Raw genomic sequence first — 24592 nt, forward strand, 5'->3', positions numbered from 1 at the left:
TTAAGCTATTGGAGAAAGGGAATACATACAACTTCTTTGCAAAATCAGGAGGTAAAGGGGCAATCCTTAGCAAAAAAGAGGTTAAGTGCTGGTGACTAAGTCAACAAAACTACTGAATAAATAACCTTGAATAGAACTTGGCCAGACTCCTGGATACTTTCCAATGGAAGAATATGGTCCCAGTTCTGTGATCTTTCATACCAACAGAGACTTCTGCAAGACACAGAACTCAACATCTAAGAAATTTAAAGCACTTTATAATGGTTAACTCAATCCCTTATTACATTCCTTTCCAGGAAAAAACAAATTTTGCAAGACTCATTTTGCCCGTGGAGGATGAAAAGCGTCAAGATGAAGCGAATGACTTAAGAAAGTAAAATGCATCCCTCTCCCTCATGGCCAGAAACAAACGCGAAACATCCTTTCAACATGAAGGGTGACTGCATGAAAGATTTTAACAGAAACATAGCAGAACCCACACATCCATAGGAATATTAGCCTCTTCAAAGACTACATGCTGATTACAAAAATGCCCACCAATGGTCAACATATTTTAGGAACAACTCTTTTAAGGCTGCCTTATGTTTACAGCATTCTTTTGAAATTTTTAACTGTGGCAAATTTGGTTCCTTGAAAGTGGAATTGGTATCTGTAAGTGGAAGTACTTTTAGAATCATCAAGCTGGATATTTTTAATCAAAAGGTAAGTCCTTTTTTTTTTTTATTTTTTTTAAGTCTACTCATTTATTTTTGAGAGAGAGAAGAGGAGAGGCAAAGAAAGAGAGAAAGAGAGAAAATCCCAAGCAGGCTCCACAGTGTCAACTCAGTGTGCAACTCAGGGCTCGAACTCAAGAACCATAGGATCATGACCTGAGCCAAAAACAAGAGTTGGACACTTAACTGACTGAGCCACTCAGGTGCCCCAAAAGTAAGTGCTTTTATTAAGCAGCCTGTAAACGTCTTCTGAAAACAATTCTTATATGTTCCAGAATGCCTTTCTAACAACAGCAGCAGAATAAGCAGGCAACCTCCCCGGATGACCCCTCTGAAGGGCACACTTCACTTATTACAGTGTCTTTGGTACTGGCAAAAGTGATTACATGCACTTAATCAGTTAGGTAACAGCTATGCCTGATTCCATTTTCTCATGTTTTTCTTTCATTCAACAAGTATTTACAGTGCACCTGTTATGTGCTAGGTACTAAGTCCTAGGGCAAAAACAGGCCCACTACTTTCCCTTATGAAGACAATTTATATAAGTACATAATTTATCACCAGTAAGCCCAATGGAATGGGGAAGTTGGGGGGGGGGGGAGGAGATTCATGGTGATATAAAAGCCTGCAACAGTGAGACCCAACTAGTATAAAAAGGCTTCCCTGAGGAAACAGGGTTTGAGCAAAAGATAAACAGGACTTAACTAATTAAGCAAAGGGGACTGACAGGGAGAGATATAGACATGGTAGGGGTGAGGAGGAATGTTCGGAGTCATGAACAGCATGTGCAAAGATTCTGTGGCTTTTTAAAAGAGTGTGGGCACCTTAAGAACTGAAGGAAAGACAGTGGTGCTAAAGTATTGTGAGCTAATGAGTAATGGGTGTGAGACAGGCTGGCAAGGTAGTCAGGCTGGACCCCTCAGAGACAGGCACACAGAGGATCTTTATTTACCTTCAGAGTGATGAGAAGCCCCAAGCCTCCTAAAATGGGAGGGAAGGTGAGCAAGGAAAACAACACCATGAAATCTGCATTGTTTACAAATCACTGAGGCTGGAATGAGGAGCCAAGTGAGGAGTGGATAGGGTGGAAGCAGGAAGACCAGGTAAGAAGCTACTGTAATAATCTAGAAGAGAGGGTAGAGTTAATACAGATAAGAGAAATGAAAGGGCTTCAGAGATACCAAGGATGTCAACTCAGTAAAGGATTGGATGGTATTCTCCATTTGTGGTTTACTCAAAGATCATGCTTTGGTTTTACCCAAGAGTTCCTTATTTGTTAATTATTTGCAAACCAAAAAGCATCATGCAAATGCCAGGATACTTTCTCAATCAGCTTTCTAAATCATATTTTAGCTTCTTTTAAATGAAGAAGAAAAAGTAGCAAAGAAAAAAACAAAATTTAAGAAGCATCTCATTTTATGTAAAAATATGTGCTCCTGAAAAATTATGCTACACCTGGGTAATAAAAGAATCTATTTCATAAAGAATATTACTGAGTAAATATTTCTTCCTTGCACACAAGCATACACTAAAAAATGCAGAACAGATTATCGTGATACTTTATCAAGTGAAATGTAAACCACTATCTTGATTATTTCCATAAATCACTTCTCCTTTATTGCAGGGTACATAAATTGGGTGATTTTACAACCCTTAAAAGATGGAATGGCTGAGAAATTTAATAATCACCAGCAAGTTTTATAATAAACCATTTAGTAAGCAACTAGAATGCCCAAGAGGCTTGCAAGGATTTAAATCTATTCATCCACCAACGACTTTATTCACATGGAAAAGTCATTTTTATATCTACGTTACAACATGCCATCTCCAGTCCATACCCTCCAAAGAAACGTAGCTTTCCTATAAGCCTGAAGACAATGTCATAGCAATATAAGAAGCTCAAAATATAGTCAGCCTTATAGACTATACACATATACCACCACAAAAGTCTAATTTTGGCCACATGTCATTTTGTCTGACTATACAGACCAATTTGTACTACAGCTCAGAATGAACACAAAAGAAAGAACTGGGTTTTAGGAGTCTCGTATATCAAAACAAATGTACCAGCTAAATTCTAATTCAATGAGCTAAAAAAAGTCTAATTTTGAGATTTTGCAACTAGAGTTTATACCAACTCTTCAAAATGCAGCTTTTACCTTGGGAAGGAAAAAACTGAATACGAAAAACACCGAGGAAAGAATTTAAAATCATGGAATGTCAATAAACTGACTTCTGAAGACTAAATGCACTTTTAAATATGCTGCTTTTGGCAACTAAAGTCACGACTCAGGCATTATTTTATCAGAGATTGTACATGTGAATTTCTGTTTTCTTTCCTTAAAAAAAAAAAAAAAAAAAAAAAAAACCCTTAACATACACAAGTATATGTAAAGTAATTTGAATAGTCTAAAACAGTATCCTGACAGTCATTATCATTTATAGCACATACACTTAAGGCTGAATTGGGCATATTGCAGTGTTTTGAGAAATAATCGTATTTCTGACATACCACAATAGCTCTGAGAAATGCTGTGCTCTACACCATCGTGTGGTTATTTTAAATGTATAACTTGAGGGGCACCTGGGTGGCTCAGTCGGTTAAGCATCTGACTTCACCTCAGGTCATGATCTCATGATTTGTGGGTTCAAGCCTCACGTCAGGCTCTGTGCTGACAGCTTAGAGCCTGAAGCCTGCTTCAGATTCGGTGGCCCCTCTCTCTGCCCCTCCCCCGAGCGCACGCGCACTCTCGCGCTCTCTCTCTCTCTGTCTGAAAAATAAATATTTAAAACAATTTAAATATATAACTTGAAATCTTTCCAGCACAGGGGTGAGAAGGAGCAATCATGAAAAATTTCACTATTTGGGGGTGAGGGGGCTGGGGAGGGTTAAGGAAAAACAGAGTAAAACAGACTAGATTTCTCAAGATTTATAACACTGCAGTATTACCTAAAAGAGTAATTCATAGAAAAATATTAATTACTACAGAGCTATGCCAGGGAATGTGCTCTACATGCCAACTTGTGGGTCACTGGGACATTTTACGATCACATGAAAACACAGTTGAAAGATGGGTTCTAAAATAATGCAGAACAGATTATCTTTCATAATTTCATCTGCTTGACAAAGATGTAATGATACAATAAGTTACTCTGCCCAAGAGTCTTCACCAACAACAGTGGCACTTCTCATGTGATCACCAAGATTTTAGTACAGAAGAGAAAAAGGACTTCCCTTAGCTAAGCCTCAGGTCATCTTATAGCTTACAATTTCTGATTCCAAGTAAACAGATTTTCATTTGCCCTCTATCTCTCTTGAGAAACATAAAGAAATGTCTAAAAAGCTAGTGAAAAGTTGAAGGATGTTAGAAATCTCATACCTAATTTTCATTAGCAGGAAAAAAAATTGAGATTTGTATTTATCAGGAGTCAATGTAGCATACTGTCCAGATTCTCAGAGAAACTAAGAAATCCTGCTCTGAGAGTCAACCTTTCTCGTTTGTTTTTACCTTTCGCTACAGAAATATTCAAACACAAACAAAGTAGAGAGAACAGTACACTTAACTGCCAAGACTCATCTCAAAAATTAACAATTTATGGCCAGTCATAATTCAGCAGGTTATAATCTTTCACTTTGCTCCTTGCCTTTGCTGAGTTGTTTGAAAAGTGAAAGCAAATCTCATATACCCGTATGGAAGGTAAACAAAATAAATGGCCCCCAAAGATATATCACTTCCTAATCCCCAGAAGCTGTGAATACTACCTTATCTAGCAAAAGATGTGACTATAATTTAGGATTTTAAAAAGGAATTTACCTTCATTTACATGAGGAGGCTCTAAATGCAATCACATGTGTTCTCATTAGAGGCAGAAGGAGATTAGATACAGATGTACACAAGAAGATGACAGGAGATTAAGCAGAGAGATGCCGCCACAAACCAAGGACAGCTAGCAGAAGCCGGAAGACACAGGAAGTCTCCTCTAGAAACCTCACAGGGGAACATGGCCCGCCAACACCTTGAGTTTAGAATTCTGACCTCCACAATTATGAGAGAATAAATTCCTGTTGTTTAATCCACCTAGTCAGTGGTAATTTGTTAAGGCAGTCAAAGGAAACTAACACAATACTATATAATCTGAAAAAAAATGTAGTATGCATCCTTAAAATAATTTTTAAATTATTTTTAAAATAATACCACTACTGGGTCGCCTGGGTGGCTCAGTCGGTTGAGCAACCAACCCAATTTCAGCTCAGATCACGATCTCATGCTTCGCGGGTTCAAGTCCCACATCAGGCTCTGTGCTGACAGCAGGGAGCCTGCTTGGGATTCTCTCTCTCTCTCCCCACTCTCTCTCTTTGCCCCTCCCCACTCACTGTCAAAAATAAACCTTTAAAAAAAAAAGGTCTACACATGTTTAAAAAATAATAGCAATAATTCCACTATTATTCCTCTAAATCCTTTAATTTATCCACCGTCTGGAGTTTAAATTGTCCAGATTATCTAACTTTGTATAATTTATAGCTTTGTAATTAATTTATCCAAATCAAGATCCAAACATAATGGACACATATCTCAAGTCCCCTAATGATAGCTTCTCTTCCCTCTGTTTTCCTTGTCATTTATTTAATCACACTAATGGAGTAATCTGTCCTACAGGAACTTCTACATTCTGGATTTGGCTGGTTACCTCTCCGTGGTATTGTTTAACATCGTCCTCTTTTTCCTGTGCTTCTTATAAACTAGTAGTTAGGCATAAAAGTTTGATCTGAATTACATGACATTTTCTTTTAACAAGAAACCTCACAGACAACCTTGTATACTTCCTATCCCATCAAATTAGGAGGCCTGTAGTATCTACTTCTTTCTCTTTTTGTAACATTAAGATTGATCAGTGGGTTCAGGTATTATTAGCCTAATCCATCAATTATAAAGTCTGCCATCAGCCTCTGACCCCTAGTCACTGGTGACCATTCCTAATATCTATTATTTCATCGGGGTAACAAAATGGTTATATTTTCTTTGTATCATTCCTTCCACATTTGTTAGCTAGAATTCTTCTAAAAACAAGATTTTTTCCAAACTATTTCGTTACTCTGAAATACAGCTGTTTGGCTTTTTGTTTTTAAACAGGAAAGGTACTATAAATGCTTGATAACATCTAATTTTTAAGGGAATGCCAGGATGAACACAACAAAGAGACTACAAAGACCACCTTGTCTGTATTCAATGAGTGTAACTTTCCAACTGCATTCAAGTTAGTTCTCAAATTACCAATTCAAATACTTGGTCTACAATATAAAACCTATTTTTAAATAAAAGCCAGGATTGGGGCAACTGGGTGGCTCAGTCAGTTGAGCATCCGGCTCTTCCTGATTTCTGCTCAGATCATAATCCCAAAGTCATGAGATCAAGCCCTATGTCAGGCTCCACGCTGAGCCTAGAGCCTGGTTAAGATTCTCTCTCTCCCTCTGTGCCTTCTCTCTCTCTCTCTCTCTAAAAAAATAAATAAAAGCCAGAATCCAACACAACATGTCAATTTGATGTCAGTTCTTGGGATTTATGCCCTATCAGATCATTCTAAACTCCTCAACTAACCACTCCAAACCATTCAGTCTGGGTCTACTGGATCCTATTTCACTAATACAAACCACCTTCTCATTCTACACTGTGGCTTTGGTTTAGTGTTCTTCACATCTGCCTCTCTCTTTGCAAACTACTAAAGCTGGCCTTTTCCCCTCCAGGAGTCAAAACACCTCCTACTCTTGCTGTCCAACACGGCTCCTCTCTCCTGAGAAAAGCACAATCCTTCTTTTAGGAAACTGTTCCTCTTCCTCACCCCAAATAGGTATTTCTAAATGGGGCTGCCAATAACCAGACAATCGGTGCCACTGCCCATAAGGACAAAGATGTCACCCAGAAGAGGTCAACCAGAGCCATTCCTAGGATTCAGAGATTTGGACTAAGGAAAGAAGGTCAAGCCCCCTCTGAGTGATTTTTGGCTTGCTGGCAGCCATGCCCCAGCCACGTGGAAGCAAATGACCTAGAGAGAAGGAGAGACAAGAGACAGAGAGTCTTGGGGCACCTGGGTGGCCCAGTGGGTTAAGCATCTGACTTCAGCTCAGGTCATGATCTCAAGGTTTGTGAGTCAGAGCCCCGCGTTGGGCTCTGTGCTGACAGCTCAGAGCCTAGAGCCTGCTTTGGATTTTGTGTCTCCTTCTCTTCCTGCCCCTTCCCTGCTCACACTCGGTCTCTCTCTCTCCCAAAACTAAACATTAAAAAAAAGAGAGAGAGAGAAAGAGACAGTTTTGGTGATACAGGAGTTTTTGGTTTGGGCTTCCCTCACACTCACCTCACCTGTTCTATATTTTGGCCATGCGAGCCAATAAGTTCTCCTTCTGTACAGTTTAATTTCTATAATTTATGACCAAAGAAATCCTAATATGATCCCTACCGTGATTCTTGAAGACTTTGACCACAGTCACCTCTATCTTCATTTGTCGTACCTACTTTCATCACATACTATCCTAATTATTTTATGTGTCAATTACATATCTGTTGCCACATATATTTTCCAGACATATATTTTACACACTTCTTGACCTCCCCCAAACAGTCCCTAGAATGGGGCTAATAGACCTGAGTATATAAATAACGATTGCCGTGCACTGATTTTTACTTCCATGTTAAGCACTTCACATCTGTTATTTTATTTAACACTCACAGAAATAAGGGCATTATTATCTCCACTTGATGATGAGGAAGCTAAGATTCATCCAAGGAAAGTAACTTGTCCAAAGTCACACATTTACAAATGGCAGGGTAGGGACTTGAACCCGATGTGTATTTAAACTGCCATCCTGGGGCGCCTGGGTGGCGCAGTCAGTTAAGCGTCTGACTTCAGCCAGGTCACGATCTCGCGGTCCGTGAGTTCGAGCCCCGCGTCGGGCTCTGGGCTGATGGCTCAGAGCCTGGAGCCTGTTTCCGATTCTGTGTCTCCCTCTCTCTCTGCCCCTCCCCCGTTCATGCTCTGTCTCTCTCTGTCCCAAAAATAAATAAACGTTGAAAAAAAAATAATAATAAACTGCCATCCTGGTTCCCACAATATAAATCCTTGCTACTTAACTTACCAGAAAGTATAAATGATCAGAGACTTCCATGAGTTCCACTAACCTCAAAGTGTATTTTCCTCCATCATTAAAAATAACATTAATGTATTGATGTATAAATAAATGAACTATATGAAAATAAGTATCTTGAAAAAGTTATAATACAATTTCACCAAGATTGCTACTGGCAGCCTGAAGACTAAATGCTGGCATTTCTCTTAAAGTAATAGGTAAAAGGAATGAATATTTAAGACTACTCTGTCAGAACAAGTTGTATACAACTCCCCTGGCAGTGATATTTCAAAACAGCAAAAAGAGATTTGTGAGCACCTGTCAACATGTGACACGCCTACAGCTCTCCAATTGCTCAGAGGAATATTCCTGTGTCATCATTAGACACTAATAGTTATTGAGCGCTCCCATGGCTTGGAGGCAGGAACAGAAGGCCTTTAGGAAGAAAATGGTTTCATCTTCACAGCTAAAAAGGAGAGAGGCCAGGACAGTAAAAGCAACTTACTGGTGGAGAATCTAATCACCACCAGTTCTCACCTCTACAGTATCTGCATCCTTTGGGCCAACTTTCTCAATTTCATGCTTGTGCCTCCAATTCCTGCTAGCCAAGTCCACGTGTAGCTCTTGCTAGCAAATGAACTTTGAGGCAATAGTTTTTCGGCATCCAGCCAAGTAGCTTCCATTGAAAAGAGTCCCATAAATGTATATTGATGGTTGTCTGTTTCTTTTTTTTTTTTTTTACCCTTTCTCATTGTTATCACAACAAAGTGTTTCTTTTATCACTTTCTCATTTTTATCACTTTCCTTGAGGACCTGACACCATATAGGCACAGTTCTGGGGAACAGAATGATTGTTCCTAGAAGGCCAGAGGACATTGAAGAGGCACATGTAATTTTGGAACAACACAGTCAAGGGGAGGTATGCCCAGCACATACTGAAGAATGCATCCCCTGGTGAGACAAGACATACCGTCTTACTTGCTGACTTGCATACTTTGGTAAAAGCCCCTAAAGAATGGAAAGCTGTCACAGGCTTAAGAATATCTGAAATGAGACCATATAGATGAAAGTGCTTTGTAAACCATGAACAGCCAAGGGACTATAAACTTCTGTTGTGATATGGCTATTATTACAAATGCACAGATCTGGGGAACAGGTAGTTATATGGTTTGAAAGAACTAACCTGGTCTGGATAGAAGTGATCTTTAGTAACCATTCTCTTTCAGAGAATACAAAAGAATACAAAAGAAAAGCTAAGCAACAAATGGTAGGGAGTGAAGACCTCCAAGTTAGCAAACTCCCACTCAGTTCAACAAATTCTTACTGAATGTCAAGCACGAGTCTGTGTCTTGGGATATACAGCCAAAGACAGCCAATACTAATATGGCCAAAGATTGCTGTCCTTTTTGGAGCTCTATATTCTTACTAAGGGAGAGAGTCAATAAACAGTACACATAATAAATAAGTAAATTATAATATGTTAGAAGATAAATGCAGAAGAGCAGGGTAAGGAAGATGGAAAGTAGAAAGTGTTTCCAGTATTTTGAGCTTAAAAGATGAGCAGACCGTCAGTACAGCATGTGACTCTTGATCTCAGGATCGTGAGTTCAAGAGCCCCATGTTGGATGTGGAGATTACTTAAAAAATAAATAAATAAAATCTTTAAAAAAAAAAAAAAAAGATGAGCTGAAGAACAGAGCAGAATGAGGTCGGATTTCCAATGGTGTTCCTCAAAAACTACGTTCGGTTGTGGGAAAAAGAGGAATCATACTCTGCTTGAAAAAAATTTGCATAAAATTTGACAAATCTAAATTCCCTAGGAACATATAGCTCATTTTATTATTTCTTTTCCTTCACCCTTGTTCAAAATTATTGACAAAAATGTGCTATATAGCGTATTTACAGAAGAAGATACAAAAAGACTTAACCAGAAGCAGAGCAAAGGGAATTACAAGAGACACGAACAAAGCAGATGACAGTAAAAGTAAACCAGGCAAACCAGTGCCTCAGGAATGGGCTCATTTTAACAAGACTTTAGGACTCAATTTTTTTCTCAGGCAAAGTTGGATCTAGTTCAAGGATGATATATAGGTTTCATTTCTGGTAACAACCCAAAACAACTTGCAGAGTCTCCCTGGAGCATGGCACTGATAGACTTTGGGGTCTTGTGGCAAATGAATTAGACATTTCTTATTGGGTTCAATACGGAGGGTGGGCAAGGAAGCATGATTTGCCTTCCCTTCCCTAGGTAGATCTTGGTGCTTTAAAAAAAAAAATCAGTAGACATTCTCTGGCCACCTACTAAGTAAAAGTTAACATCAAGAACAATGGAGAATTTGGAAGGATAGGGCTGGAATTCCTAAAGGATTCTTAAATTCCTAAAGGAATTTATAATCTAGTTGGGAAGAAGGTCAAATGTATACAAGATGACACTGCAAGGCATCAAATGACTCAGCTTGTAAAATTTCAGTCCAGAGATTCACATGCCAAGAAACTGCTACAGCAAAAGATAGCCAAGAAAGACTTAGTGGAGGACACAAGCTCTGAACTGGGCTTTGAAGAATGTGCATCACTGAAATAACTAGAAAAAGGAAGGGTTACTCCCAGCAGAGTTGGATGAAAAGGCATAGGTAGCATCTGCTCCAGAATGAGAACAGACCAGCATGGCAACCAGATCATAGATGGATGCCTTGTGTATCACTCAGGATTCTCCAGAGAAACAGAACCAATAGAAGATTTTACACACACACACACACACACACACACCCCACAGACAGAGAGAGAGATTTATTATAAGGAATTGGCTCAAGCAATTATGAAGGCTGAAAAGTCCCACAGTCTACAGTTAGCAAGTCAGAGAAGCAGGAGAGCCAATAATACAGTTCAAGTTCAAGTTTCAGTCTAAAGGTAGAGATGGATGGCCTAGATCAAAAACAGTCAGGCAAAGAGTGTGAATTTTTCTTTATTCAGCTTTTTGTCCAATTCAGGTCTTCAACAGATTGAATGAGGCCCACCCACAACAAAGGCAATCTGCTTTACTCAGTCTAACAATTCAAATGTTAAATCTCATCCAAAAATACTCTCACAGACATACACAGAATACTGTTTAACTAAATATCTGGACATCCTGTGGCCCAGTCAAGTTGGCACATAAATTTATCACCCCACTTTGAGTTGAGTCATTACCAGTAGGAAACAAGGACCATGATCAGTGACACGGGCAAAGATACACTTTATAAAATCAGACTGACTTTAGCATGAAAATGGATTAGAGAAAGAAAAACCAGAAACAAGATTTAAAAATATAATTGTGGACACCTGGGTGGCTCAGTTAAGTGTCCAACTCTTGATTTCAGCTCAGGTCAGGATCTCATGGTTCGTGGATTCTAGCCCCGCATACAGGCTCTGCATGGAACCTGCTTGGGATTCTCTCTCTCCCCTCCCTGCCACTTCCCTGCTCAGACACTCTCTCGCGCGCACACTCTCATGTTATTTTTAAAATAAACATTTAAAAAATATATTATAATTGACCATGTGACAGTAAGAAGTAGATAGATCATCAACAAACAACAAACATGTATAGGGTTCTATTTGATATAAGGTACTCCACTAGGTGATTAAGATGCACTTACTCGTAAGTGCTACCCTATAGTTTAATTTGATATCTGGATCCAAACGTAGACCTGTCCAGCAGGAATTGGAGAAGCAAGCCTAAGATTCCAAAGGTCAGCGAGAGGATGCAGATTTATAAATTATCCACATGGGGAAGACAGCCAAGTTGAGAGTTTGCCCCTGACATGCCTATACAGAGAAGCTCAGAGGACAGCAGGTTGAGTCAGTCAGGCTCGAGTCAGGAAGCCTAATCAGACCTACTCGTTTTGTGATTCACTGTGAAGGAATGACCACTCCTCAGTGACAGACTAACTCTAAAACATGTTCAAAAGGTAGGACCACTTTAAGGGGAAAAGAACGGGAGGCAGCAACACAAGCAGACCCCACACACCCAAACTCAAGTTGCAAGTGGGTTCTTCTGTAGCAACTCCAGTGTCTGCTTTTCAAATAGGACATGCAAGGTCTTAAACAGTAACACATTGGAGAAGTACCAGGAGGAAATGCAGAGAAGGTGAAACTTAATCAAGCTGATAAGAAATTTGCATTAACCATTAAGCATTTAATACAACTCAGGTAAATAGTGTTTCCTGAAGCAAATCAAGGGCAACAACAATCCCGCTGTCAGATTTTTCACACGCATTTAAATGACTACATCTTGCTTAAAATAAGCAAAATGTCAACATTTTGAATATATACACAAATAGGAGAGATTTTAAATACTCAACTTAAAAAACTGACTTCATGTTACAGAATAGATAATAATCAAGAATACATTAGACAGGTTGCACCTTCCCAAAAAGATCAAAATAAGAGCATATGCCAACTATAAAGTACCCCCATGTCTTAAGAAATAGTTTTATTAAAAAAATTTTTTCATATAAGAGCACCTGGGTGGCTCAGTCAGTTAAGTGTCCGACTCTTGATTTCCACTCAGATCATGATCTCACGGTCCATGAGGTCAAGCCCCATGGCAGGTTCTGCACTGTCAGTGCTTGGGATCCTCTCTCTTCCTCACTCTCTGCCCCTCCCCTGCTTGCTCGCTCTCTCTCTCTTTCTCAAAAATACATAAATAAACTGGAAGAAAAAAGAAAATGTTTCATATAAAAAAATGTCAAGAAACATTTCCCCTAATAAAACAAAGATGGACAGACGTCATCTTCATGTTGAAGATGCACCAAATATTCACGCTAACAGAGCTACTTAAGACACTTAAAATACACTTACACATCAATACATGCATGTATACATATGTGTGTACACACATTTATATATGTTTTCTATACTCGTTTTGATATATTACAAAGAAAATACTAAAATGAATGAATCCCAAGTACAAGTTCCATGAACACAAACCAAACAGAAGACACTCATTTTGAGGCATGAAATCTAATCCTCTAATCTAATAGCTATGAACAAAGCTTGAACTCAGTGAAACTATTAATCGACTCTCTCGGATAGTCAATAAACAATTTGCCACAGGAATCCCTGAGATGTGCTTGCTTCAATGACCCTGAGTCATGAAATTTATCAAAGTAACATTTATCACATTTATCAAAGTATCATTTTTCACATTTTTCACACACAGAAAAGTAAAATCCATTCCTGGCACTTTCTATAAACCTAAAGGTCTTAAAATTAACCCATTACCAGTATTTCATCAGAAGTAAACTTTAACAATATAAGAAGAGCTAAGATACACTCATTCTGTGTTCTGCACCACCTAGTGGATTCGCTGAACTCCTTAAAGGCATGTCCTAGAATAACGTTCTTCGGAAAATGTTTGGGGAAAAAAAAAAAAAAACTATGCTCCATTAAAACTAATTAGCAGCTCGTCCAACAACTGCAGAGTATTTTTATAGCTGTTATCAATTACTATCTTCTCTTGGGGAAAACATTAAAACCAAAAGGAACTTGCAATGTGAGCAAATGAGGCAAGACCCACCTAAAAGCTCAGAGCCTTTTCTACTATGACCTCCTATTTCAGTGTCTGATCACATATGAATCATTTCTATCTTCAGTCTTACACATTAAGAAAAAAGGTGTTAACATAATTTTACATGAAGGGACACTATTAAAGGAAGTATAAATTAGAGAAATTTAATATTTTCATGTCTTTGACTTTCACAAAACTTCGCTATAGAAAACATTCACACAAGTGTACTTTAGGGGATATTCTCTAAAATGCTGTTCTTAATATAGAAAAATGGGAAACCACCCAAATTTCCAACAATAGGAAACAGTTTAAATAACCTGTGATGTGCTATTACACAGCCAAAATGCTCTGTATGTAGGGGCATGGAAATACTTTTAAGTTATATATATTAAGCTAAAATAAAAACCAAGTTGAAAGTTGTTTAGTATTACCCATGTACTCGGTAACAACCACAATAATATTTTAATATGGAGATAAGTTTGGAGGAAAAACATGTACCTATTTATAGCAGTTTCTCCAGAACATTAGATTACAGTGCACTTCAAATTTAAACATGACATATTTCCATAATATTTGATTGTTGAATAATATGTATTATGTGCATAATCAGAACGAATAAAGTTTTATTTTAAGTTAGTGATATACTTCAAAGGGAAGTAGGAGAAAAACTTATGATAAAGAGAAAACATAGATGTTAAAAACTTTTCTAGGGGCGCCTGGGTGGCTCAGTCAGTTGAGCGACCAACTCTTGATTTCAACTCAGGTCATGACCCCAGATTGTGAGATGGAGCCCCACATCAGGCTCCACAGTAAACATGGAGCCTGCTTGAGATTCTCTCTCTCTCCCTTTTGCCCCTCTCCCCCGTTTGTGTGTGCCCTCTCTAAAAAACAAACAATGCCAAAAAAACAAAAAACAAAACAAAACAAAACCACTTTTCTATAATTTCTCTAAAATAACATCTGTCTAGGGGCGCCTGGGTGGCGCAGTCAGTTAAGCGACCGACTTCAGCCAGGTCACGATCTCGCGGTCCGTGAGTTCGAGCCCCGCGTCAGGCTCTGGGCTGATGGCTCAGAGCCTGGAGCCTGTTTTCAATTCTGTGTCTCCCTCTCTCTCTGCCCCTCCCCCATTCATGCTCTGTCTCTCTCTGTCCCAAAAATAAATAAACGTTGAAAAAAAAAATTTTTTTAAATAACATCTGTCTCTACCTCCCTTTTAGAAAAGTCATATCCTTCTCAGAACTCCAAATTTAAGCCACACACACAGATACTGGAAACACCTCCTGAGCTAGCATCTCCTGTTAGTCACAGCTTCTCAGGATAGAAGTTGAGCCCAAATTCCAGTATTTATCAAATTCAACTGAGCAATGTTGTCACTTCCTAAACAGTTGCAGACAAACTGCATTCAGTGTCTCTAATTCTAACTACAAGTTAATACAGAATTCACAAGAAAAGGTACAGAGTCTTCAGACCCTAAAGATATTTGAAGCTTTTTCATAATGGAAATATGAGGGGTTAAGAGAGAACTACTCTTGAATCCACAGTTCCATAACCTATTTAAACACTGCAAAAAAAAAACTAGATCAAAGTGGAAAAGAGAATTGCCTAGAAAGGTAATTGTGGAGAAACAAACATGGGGAAATGTTCCACTGACTTGGGGAGGGTATGAACTTGTGCTAGGAGAGGTTTGTCTCTACAGTCATGGGACCCTGACAAACATTTAAACTCCCATACCTCAATCTGCTCACCTGCAAAATGAAAAAACTGGCCATAAAGAGTCGCTATAGTCCTTTCAGTTCTAAAATTCTGAAAACAGACCGCTATGCTATTCTCGCCAAAGGATTTTTTTTAATAATATACCTGTACACATCATAGCATATATGATACAAAGTTGTAAAGTAACATAGCCAAAAACAGCAGACTCCTGTGTGTCTCTTCTCCACCCCTGAATTCCATTCCCCAGAAGAAGCTCCTTCAACTCTGCAAGATATTTCTTCTGGTAATTAATTCCACATTTGTAAATCACACATTTAAATTAGAATTTCCCAGGTTTTTTTTTTTTTTTTTCAGTTTTAGACATTATAAAAAGTTCTTTTCTCAATCTATTGGGGCATTTATTCACCTACCCCACTTCCCCAGGTATAGCCACACTGTTGAGATGCAAACAATATAAAAATTACATACACATATATGTGTGTACATATTTACATATCATCCTGTCCCCAGTGAGGTCACATTTTGGTTAATAAATAAGCTTTCATTTCACATCCAAACACTTCACAAAATGTAGCAGGCAAAAAATTAAAAGCTTGGCCTCTGTATTAAAAATCCTGGATTCGGGTTTGAGTCCACGATGTATAGCAGCAGAGTGTGAAAATGTGCTAAGGAAACCTAACTCAAAACTGGAGTTGGGAACCCTCGAAGAGAGGTCTCTGAGACGCATACCACTTGTGGTCACAGCTTGCGTAGTCCAGGAAAAAAGAAGAAAGGTTTCCTCTCAGCCCAGCAACAGCAAGCCGCCCCCGCCTACAGCCAATGAGAAGCCACCACCACTTAGAACTCTCATTTTCCTCCAATAAACTTTTGTTCAAAACAAATCCCTCTAAACTTTCTCCTTACCTCTATAAAGAAACACTCTCCTTTGTTTGCCTATGGTACCCCATAGTTTGTCCCAACTGTAATTTTTCCACTTTCCCAAATAAGCTCAATTTTTGCTGGCTGAACAGTTTACGTTTTTTCTTTTAAAAGGTTGACACTGGGGCGCCTGGGTGGCGCAGTCGGTTAAGCGTCTGACTTCAGCCAGGTCACGATCTCGCGGTCCGTGAGTTCGAGCCCCGCGTCGGGCTCTGGGCTGATGGCTCAGAGCCTGGAGCCTGTTTCTGATTCTGTGTCTCCCTCTCTCTCTGCCCCTCCCCCGTTCATGCTCTGTCTCTCTCTGTCCCAAAAATAAATAAATGTTGAAAAAAAAAAAATTAAAAAAAAATAAAAGGTTGACATTTCTATGACCTTCAACAAAGCAAGAAAGAATATCCAATGGGAAAAAGACAGTCTCTTCAACAAACGGTGCTGGGAAAACTGGATAGAAACATGCAGAAGAATAAAACTGGACCACTTTCTTACACCATATACAAAAATAAATTCAAAATGGATGAAAGACCTAAAATGAGACAGGAAACCATCCAAATCCTAGAAGAGAACACAGGCAGCAACCTCTTTGACCTTGGCCAGAGCAACTTCTCACCCGACAGGTTGCCAGAGGCAAGGGACACAAAAGTAAACATGAACTACTGCAACTTTATCAAGATAAAAAGCTTCTGCACAATGAAGGAATAATCAGCAAAACTAAAAGGCCGCCTACAGAATGGGAGAAGATATTTGCAAATGACATATCTGATAAAGAGTTAGTATCCAAAAGCTATAAAGAACTTAGCAAACTCAACACCCAAAAAACAAACAACCCAGTTAAGAAATGGGCAGAAGACAAGAATAGACACTTTTCTGAAGAAGACATCCAGATGGCTAACAGACACATGAAAAGATGCTCGACATTACTCAGCATTAGGGAAATACAAATCAAAACCACGAGGAGATACCACCTCACACCTGTCAGAATGGCTAAAATTAACAACACAAGCAACAACAGGTGTTGGCAAGCCCAAAATCAAACATGAATTGCGAGGTTTTCTTGGACTGGCAGGTTATTGTAGCAACTGGATCCCAAACTTTCCCCTTATGGCCCAAGATTTATACACTTTGTTAAAAACTACTAAATCTGAATCTAACATCTGAAAGATTCAGATAACATGACTTTTCAAATCCTAAAAGTTAAAAAAACAAAAAAACAAAAAACACCTGCCCTTGGACACCCCAATTGTCAACTCCCTTCCTGTATATGAAAAAGAAGGGAATGCCCTTGAAGCACTCACCCAAAAGCATGGAGATTGCCATTGATCCATTGGATATTACAGCCAACAACTAGATCCTGTAGCCTGTGGATACCCCATGCCTCACACTTATGTCTTCTACTGCCCTCTTACAAAGACCACTAAGGAAATAGTCATAGGATCTCCTTTAACCATCTTTGTGCCACATGCAGTTTGAAGTTCTTAACTCTCATCATAGCATCTTTCAGTAGGCTGTCTCACTTAATAAGTCACTGTAATAATTCATCACTGTAATAAATCACTGTAAAAACCTTAGCCCTGCTACTATTTTTCCCCTCCTACTCTGACGAAACCCCCCATAACTGCTCAATACCAACAGATCACCCTCTGACTCCCTGTGATGACTTATAGAAAACTCTTTGAGTAACACTGGCTACTCATGGTTCACTGATGGTTCTTATGTGCAAAATGAAGATGGTAAATATCACGCTGAGTATGCAATATCAACTCCTTTTGAAGGAACTAAAGCAGCACCTTTAACTTTGGCTACTTTGGCCCAACAAACCAAACCATACACACTGGGGCCTGTATCCTAATCAATGGCAAAACTGCCAACATTTACACAGAGTAGATATACCTTTGGAGTGGCTCATGACTTTGAAATGTTATGACAACAATGTGGCTTCCTTCAGAGACAAAATTAAAAGCAGACTTTTTTTCCAGAAATTATTGGATGCTATACTATTATCTGCTGCTTTGGCTATTACTAAGATTCTAGAACATTCTAAGCTTGACTTTTGGAAAGCTAAAGGAAATCACCTTGCTGACATTTCTGCAAAATAGAATGCCCTCCAAAGTTCCAAAGTCAAACTTCTGTCGTGGTCCAAAGGAACTCATCTTCAGATAATGTGGAGAAACTGACTAGAGACACCCAATGATCAGCACTAGAAAGGAAAAAACAGTATTGGCAATCGGATGGTTGCTGGTATAAGAAGAGAAACCTCTGGTTTGGGTCAAATAAAAAAATAGCCCTACCAGAAATTCTAAAACTCCCACTACTGACAACTGTACATGCATTAAACTATCAGTTGATACATAAAATGAGATGTTTAGGAACCAATACTGGTAGGGAAATATTAACAAGGCTTCAGAAAGTGCCTACTTTACTCGTCCCACCTGCCCAAAATAAAATCCAGGGCAACCCGTCTGCACAGTTCCTGGGCACTTTAAATTGCCTAATGGACCATTCGAGGTTTGGCAAATGGATTTATTCAGCTACTTCCATCTTACGGATATAAATATGTTTTGGTAATAATTTGCATGTTTTCCCACTGGGTCAAGCTTTTCCAGGTAGACAAGCTACTGCCTCTTCAGAAGCTAAAATCCTACTGGAAAAGCATCTATACACAGGGAATCCCTCTTGAGCTTCACAGCTACCAGGGAACCCATTTTTACTCGTCAAATATTATGGCAAGTCTGTGCTGTTTGGCCAGTTCTACAGCATTTTCACTGTAGTTATCATCCTCACTCCTCAGGACTAGTCAAGTGAACCAAAGGCATCATCAAAACCCAACTGGCAAAATTTGTGGAAACTCTCCCAATGCCTTGGTGGTTGGTTGCTTCTTCTAAATCTCAGATCCACCCCCTTTGGAGCTCATAAACTCTCATCCTTTGAGTTATTTACTGGGTTCCCTGTAAATCTAGCTTCCACGTCTTTTTACCTGCACCTAATAAAAGGAGATACAGTTCAATATTGCGAATGTCTAATTACATCTCTTGAAAATAATCATGCTCAAGTAGAGCAATCTTTTCACAGTGTGTTCCCAAGAGATGAAGACCCAAACATCACACCCTGCAACCTTGGCATTTTGTTTATTGGAAAAGATATCTCCAATAAGACTCTCTTCAACCACACTAGAAAAAGGCGTTTATCAAGTGTAACTGACTAATCCCTGTGCAGCCAAAATCCAAGGAGTAGACTCCTAGATCCATGTGTTCCATGTAAAGAAAACTCTAAAACCTGACTGGACTTGTACACCAACTGGTGGCCTCAAATTAAAGATTTCCAGGAACTGAAGCAGACAACAGCTGGAGCAGACAGCTTTCCCCAAGATGATGGCATCAGGCCAATACTCTTTCTGCTTTTTCTTTCTCCTTCTCTGTCCTGGAGGGACAACACCCTCTTTCACGTTTCCCAATCCCTCACAAAAGGGGGAAACCTTCCTGATAGTTCAGATTCTGTTGAACAAACCCTGTCATCCAAAACCCCAATCTGTCCAGGACAGCCATGACCTTGTAGTCTTCCTCACAGCAACCTTCTCCTTCATCTCCACTGCAACCACTAACTATACCTGCACCTCTATGGATATTTGTCACTAAGTCAAATTTCTACAACCACGTTTTCCTGTACCTTGGTTTGATCTCTCCCCTGCCATAACTCTCAATGCAACTAATCATACCAATTCCACCCATACAGTTTCCCATTCCCACTACTACCTTAGGTCTGCTTGCCCTAGCCAAACAACCTCCTCTCTATATGGCCTTTGAGAGCAAAGTCCACAGAACAATATGGTTTCTCCCTACTTGTTCCTCAAACACCACTGACCCTTAGCTTGATTTTTCAGGACCAACTGAAAAATCCCAATTAAGAGCCCTATTAATAATCAAACCCTAGCAGGAATCTTATATGCACCACCTGGTTTTATCTTTGTGCCGACCTGGCCTCTCAGTGGGCCTATGAATGTTTAGACAGCTGGCAGGTTGAAGGCCAATGCTTGCTAGAATAACTATCTCTGTGAACATCCACAATAAATCTGAAGCCTTCCTGTGGTCTTCCTCCCTAAACCTTCAACTCTGCATTCACCAGGAACTCCCCAGAGGTATACAGGACTCTGGATGCCTCTATTGTAGGTATTCACACCAATAAACAAATTATTAGAAATCTCTCTCTGGAGTTGGGAAAACTTGCCAATTCCTCTGTTAAGACAATAGCAGTCCAACCACAATTATTTGACTCATTGGTTAAAGTAGTTTTGGACCATCACATCGTCCTTGATTACCCACTTGCTAAATACAGAGGTATTTGTGTGATAGCAAGCAACTAACACACATGAATAAATTCTTTCAAAGAACCAGAAACCCAAATACATAAAATTAGGGAACAAGTACATCGCTACAACAAATTCCACCTGATGATCCGTGATCCTTTGATCTCTTTGGCTAGTTACCTTCAGGTTTAGGCTCCTGGTTTAGGACTATCACACAAACTGGAGTCATTATTCTGCTCATCTTATTTTATATAATCATTTTCAAACTTTGTACCTGGTGCCTGTCAAACCTTTGGGTAGAAATAACATACCCAATAAGGTGATGCTGGCTCAATGCATCAAGATGATCTCCAATGCTTACAACCTAAGATATAGACTTTAGATGGGAAATGCCTGAGAGTTCTCTCTTCTACTCACCCTTGTTACTCAAATGTGGCCTCAACAGTTTCCAATCTGGGCACTTTTCCTTGACATGGGACAGGACCCTAGGAAAGGTTCTTCCTCACATCAAGAAATAAAAATGTTTCTAATAAGAACAGATGACCCAACTCTTGATCAGTGATGCTCTTAAAGAAATATTTTGATCACAATGGGGAAATGTAAAAATGTGTTAAGGAAACCAGACTCAAAATTGGAGTTGGGAAGCCAAAAAGGGAGGGCTCTGACACACGTACCACTCGTGGTCACAGCTTGCACAATCCAGAAGAAAAATTTCCTCTCAGCCCAGCAACAGCAAGCTGCCCTCACCTGCAGCCAATGAGAAGCCACTACCGCTTGGAAATCTCATTTTTCTTCCAAAGAACTCTTGTTCAAAAGCCCTCCCAACTTGCTCCTTTTCTCTATAAAAGGATACTCTCCTCCTTTATTCTCCCAACCTGCCTATAGTTCACCATCAATTGCCTGTCCTGAATTGCAGTTCCTCTGTTACCCTGAATAAATTTGGCTGAACTGCTTACCTTTTCCTTTTAAAAGGCTGATAGAAGTATATACCTAGAAGTTCCTTATTTTCTCTGAATCTTAACTGTTTCCCTCCTATATAATCTAAATATAATAGCACCCACTACAAAATGGTTAAATCACAAAGCACAAATATGGTACATGTCAAAGTACTTTGCTAATTATAAAGCTAATCATAAAACATACAGAAATTTTACTTTCTGCTCTTGCCTTTACTAAGAGACCAGATCCCTATAAATGAAATCCCTGACATTATTGGTCACTCTTGAGCACTGTTCCTCTACTTAGGCTGAGTTAGAAGTCACTGAAAATAAGAGTGAAATAGATATCAATTGTGTTCCAAGGCCAGAATCTGAGTGTCCAGTTCTTCAAAGGGCTCACGTGTACACAGAATATAAAATAAATACCTAAGCATGGATTTGAGAAGGCAATTTAGTTTTCTATTCACCTGGAGAGGAAGCTTCCTTACCAAAATTTTATTTTAAGTAATATAAGAACAAAATTTCAAAAGTCACCCCTCAGGCAACTCTTGTTTCTAATATGTACCTCTCTATTTTGAAATAATTTGTTTGTACATTTGCTTTTTGACTTGTAGACATTATCTATTGGCTTCCTATTATGATAGAATGAACTTCGTAGAGAAAGTGTTCTGAGCCAAACTTGAGATATTATGATGCAGAACTGTCCAGTGATGCATTACTCCGAACCACCCCTTCATTTCTAGCCTACATTAAAAGCAATACAACCTAGAGTGTCTCTGTTTAGAGACAATAAGGAAGCTAGCTGGGCCTAAAGTATTAGACCACTCTAAACCTCTCTCTGAATCTAGTTCAGGGATGCTCGGTTTCTTTTGCCCATTTCACCCACCCCACACGGTTTAGTCCTGTTCCTAAAGCTATAGGACAAATGAAAAAGGAGACCCCAAACAGTTTCAGGACAAGCATGGACATAATTCTTTTGAGTTCTATGGAAAGGGATTAACTGGAGCTAAAAGAAACCAGCTTTTAATTATCTGAGAAGTTATCTAAAGCCGACAAGATGCAGCATTAAAATTTATGGACTGAATCTCCTGCATTACATCTGTCCAAAGGAGACCACTAATATTCTCCAAATGTAGACTTCGGCTGGGGTACGCTAGGTTTGAGGCAGGGACAACATCGGGTCCAGTGCCAGGTTTACAAGTAAACTTGAGGTCAGGCAGGTGACCCTGTCAAGCAGGCATGGTACATTAAGGAAAGGAAATCTTTTCTCTCATTAATCAACAGGATAAAGGTGATTAAGCAGGAATTATTTTTCAATGACCTACATAATTTCATCAGGCTGCTATGGCTATTAGCAGAGAGCAGATGACTTCCTAACAAGATGAATTTGATAGCACAGCCCTTCCCGAGAAGGCTGGGTGTGGGCCCAATCGGTTGACACTGCCTACTACTACTCCTCAGCTTGGGGATCCTTCCTCCAATGGGGATATCTCCCCGTTACTGGATGGCTGAGGCTGCAGCACTTGCTGAATGGTGGAAGCCGGGTCTGTTAAGAAGGGATGGATCCAGGTAGGTGAGACAGAGGTCACGTGATTCCCAAAGTTCCAAACAAACAAGACTATAGCTGCTACCAACACCTCACCCTGGCCAGGCTTGAAATAGAACAGCAGCTAGTTCATTCCCTAGCAGAAACGGGGTTAACAAGGAAGCATTGTTGGAGTCGGGGCGGGAGACAGACGGACAGGCATGCAGGCACGACATCAATAACAACCACCATGATTTGAACGCAGTTTCATTAGAGACCTTACGAAACTGAGCAAGAGCCACCCAACAAGTCCGCCCTTACACCGGGAGAGTGCTACAAACCTCAGAGGGACGCCACCTCGGTCTCCCGTGAAAGCGAGGTGGCTTGGGGAGAAAAACTGAGCCCCAGATCTCTTCGCCTCTCCTTCCTCCCGTAGGACCCCCGCTCTCTGGCCCCAGGGACCAAGGAAAGAGGTGGAGAGACCTGATGACATCTTTCTCCGTCAAAATAAGTCGGCTCTCTCTCTCCCGGGGTCAGTCACCAAGTAACGCCGGGTCCCGCGGCTCTCGCAGCCACCTCGTCCCCGCAGTGCTGCGGCCCGATGCAGCGATCTAGTTTGGGGTATTCCCAGTGCAACCCCCATCCCAATACCTGCTCCTCCAGCCCAGTCGGCGGAATGCAGAGAAAGGACGCGTCTGCTCTCCCCACTCCCTTAACCCCCTAAAATAAAAGAAGTCCTCAAGAAGCAAAGCTCCAAGCAGGGTGCCACGTACCTGCCCGCGGACTCGGCTCCTCCTTCCACACAGTGCGGGACGCTCCGGACAAGTGTCCCCAAACTGTCGGGAAAGTTTGTGCCGCCGTCCAGGGTACACCGGACCCCGAGCCACCACCCGCGCCGGACTCCAGGAGGGGCGGAGAGCCGGCTCCTCCCCGCCCGGCTCCAACTCAACAGCCCGGCCCTAGGAAGAAAGTAGGAGAAGGGAGAAGGTTTGAGCACAACTTTCCGACCATGCGTCAGCGGGCGGCTGAGCCGCGCGGATCCGGGGCCCTGCACCACTCCCCCCTCCCAACTCTGTGCTCCTGGGAGCGCGGGCGAGGCGGGGCGAGCCGGGGCAAGGCGGGGCCCAACCTGCCCGGCAGCCCTGGGGAGCACAGGGCCCGGCCCCGCCCCGGCCGCCGCCAGCCCCGCCCCCACCCCTACCCTTGGGACGCGCGGCCGCCAGGTGCGCCAGGGCTTGGGCTCCGCGGCGAGGCAGCCTTGCGCGGGTTTCCAGGGTGAAGGGGGAGGAGCCTCGGAGGGAAACTTTCCACCGAAACTTAACCCGGGCGACGTGGAGTACACCCCACCCCGCCTTTAGGGGCTCGTCTTTAGTCGGCACTGCATCCCTTCACACACACCCGCTCTCACACCTCCCCACCAACAAAAAAATAAATCAATATTTATGAACCGGCCACAAGGCTGGTTTCTTGGGTCCTGCGGGGTGGAGGAAGTCAGACAACTCCGCATGTCACGGACGTTTTAGATTTCTTGCTCCCCAAAGGTTTGACGGCAGCCAGCGGTGCCCTCTCCCCACTCCAATTTCTTTCACTGAAGCCTTTCTTTCTGTCCCTGAGGTTTGAACTTTAAAATACTAACAAGGTCCCAAGAGAGCTGAGTCGATGACGGAAGCGTGCTCCTGTTATTTTACTGGCATATTCTACTGAAGTGAGCAGGGGGAGTTTTACTCTTGGCGGACTTAAGGAGTCAGGGTTTTGGGGAACGGAGGGCAGTGAGCAGGTGTTGCTTTTTGTTTTTAAGGTGAGTCAGCATTGTTGCAATTGTT

General features: G+C 40.8%; 1 protein-coding gene across 2 annotated transcripts in view; it reads right to left on the reverse strand.

Annotated features, from left to right (window-relative positions):
- The window catches only part of FHIP1A (FHF complex subunit HOOK interacting protein 1A), a 246190-nt gene extending 222340 nt beyond the window's left edge, over positions 1–23850 (reverse strand). For both annotated transcript variants that reach the window (XM_045465790.1, XM_045465792.1), the window contains exon 1: positions 23543–23850. The gene's annotated coding sequence lies outside the window, so the exon portion shown is untranslated. The remainder of the gene's footprint in view (positions 1–23542) is intronic.
- Positions 23851–24592: the final 742 nt, after the last annotated feature.

The sequence above is a fragment of the Leopardus geoffroyi genome, chromosome B1, assembly GCF_018350155.1.
Source record: "Leopardus geoffroyi isolate Oge1 chromosome B1, O.geoffroyi_Oge1_pat1.0, whole genome shotgun sequence".
Classification (NCBI taxonomy): Eukaryota; Metazoa; Chordata; class Mammalia; order Carnivora; family Felidae; genus Leopardus; species Leopardus geoffroyi.